Raw genomic sequence first — 1,992 nt, 5'->3', positions numbered from 1 at the left:
AGATTTGTTTGATCTTAAATTGCGTGTTTCCTCTTATGAGGAACAAATGACTCTTGTGAGCTGGTTATTTTTACTGAAGAAAGCATACAGCGCAACCATCCGTTCTCCAAACTATGCAGGACATTGCAGGCAGTTGTCCGAGTCAAATGACTCTATTCAATCAAATGACTCTTATGAGTCAGTTCTTTTTAGTGAATCAAAAACATACATCGCGACCTAAGTATTCCGATTCATATCAAATGACTCTAATGAGTTGTTTTTTTGGTGAATCAAAAACACACAGTGCTGTTTCAAATTAGCCTTTTCTTACATTGCACGGTATATATATATTTTTTTACGATATGCTATCTAAGCAATAAAATTTATCCAAAAGAATTAAAATAAAACCAAACTGGAATCACTTTGGGAGTTTATTAATCAAAATCAAACAGAATTGTGTAATATGTAACGATTCCCAGCCCTACAGAGGTGGAAAACAAATTATTGTTTGTCAAAGAAACATAAAAGTCTTATAAAAAGTACCCTTATTAGAAGGTGTAGGTATTTAAAGAAGCATCTTCATGAATAATGGCGCCCCCATATAGGTCATAACGTAGGAACATTTATATAAACCAAACTGAATTATGCAATGACGTTTATATACTTAGAAAACTGTAGCATCTCTTTTACCAAATCCATTTTCGAAATGTCATCACGCCCCTAATTGGTACATTAAACTACGTGTTTTAGGTCAGCTTTACAGACATCAGACAGGCAGAGGACAGTTGGCACGGCTTTGGAAAAGTTCTAACAGAGCAGCATTCATTTCGGTGAGCACACACAGTACAGGCCTCTTGTCCAGCGGGTTGGCCATTGGAAATAAAGACACAGTATCTAGACATGTCCACAGAGAGCTAAATCCACAGACAGTCGTCCCAGCACTGGAGCTCACAGCTGCCTGGCGATCTGTACCCCCCACACGGCCTCAGCTGTCCCACAGGCTACGTCAGCGACCAGACTACGCCACCTCTCTCCTCACTGAGAACCAAAAACAAACTCTCTCATCAAAGACAAACCTGTTCCCTCGTACCTCACACATGTTCTCAGACAAGCAAGTGGGCTGAAGCAAGTTAAGCACAGCACCTCTTTATAGGCCCCACTACAGCTGGGAGCCACTTGTGGGTTCATTTGGGCCGTTGGTTAATGGCGAGCTGTCATGGGGTGTCCAGGCTCTCTGGCCAAGCTGAGACTTCAATGTCATATTGCCAGTGCTCCGCTTGTTCTCGCTCTGAAAGGCTTTGTGAGGAGCTGGGGGTGTGACTGTATACTATTATATCACCAAGCACTAATTACACCAGACTCCTATCCACAACAGGGCTCGACAGTCAAACATGTTGTTTCACGCTCTACTCCAAACAGACCAGCTCTCAGCGCTAGTACTGTAATATGACTAATATATGTGGAATGCATCAGAGTTTGTTCAGAGTGTGCTACATAATACAATTAACAGTATCGCAAACGCAGTTGTTATTCAGAATGGAGATAACGATGGATCTGGTGCAACAAAAGTGGCACAAAAAATTTAATCTTGTCAGGATTTAGAGATTACTAGTATTTTCAAAAGGAGGTATGATGAACTTTCCTACAGTGCAGTAAAGCACAGTTGATGGACATCTTATAGAGAATTGCAACTCTAAAAAAGATTCTTGTCAGTCTATGGTGACGAGTCTTTCTCTTGACAAACAAGGAAAAGAATCGGGAGGGAAACTAAGTATTTATCTTGAACTGCATTTTATTTGTTTACTAATTCAGAATATGATCAAAGAGGTTGATGTGTTCAAGAAATTTGGCAGTATAAAAATTTATAATGTTACAAGCTAGTCAATAGTTTGCTAAGCAAGCTAAGCCAATAGGTGGTGGTGAGTGACTTTATGAGTGAGTCAAAACACAGTTCATACAGTCTTTATGAGTGAGTTATTGAACCATTGATTCAATCGATTCGTAGCACTGACA

At 39.9% G+C, this 1,992-nt stretch overlaps 1 long non-coding RNA gene across 1 annotated transcript; it reads right to left on the bottom strand.

The window, feature by feature from the left end:
* Nucleotides 1-617: 617 nt before the first annotated feature.
* Nucleotides 618-1,241, bottom strand: LOC132129695 (uncharacterized). Its single transcript, XR_009428564.1, has 2 exons — nucleotides 1,123-1,241; nucleotides 618-1,017 (listed from the first exon to the last, which is right to left on the bottom strand). It is a non-coding gene; the product is annotated as an uncharacterized LOC132129695 (long non-coding RNA).
* Nucleotides 1,242-1,992: the final 751 nt, after the last annotated feature.

Source organism: Carassius carassius, chromosome 46 (assembly GCF_963082965.1).
Source record: "Carassius carassius chromosome 46, fCarCar2.1, whole genome shotgun sequence".
NCBI lineage: Eukaryota > Metazoa > Chordata > Actinopteri > Cypriniformes > Cyprinidae > Carassius > Carassius carassius.
Note: the sequence above shows the minus strand (reverse complement) of the source record. Positions and strands in the feature narration are given on the sequence as shown.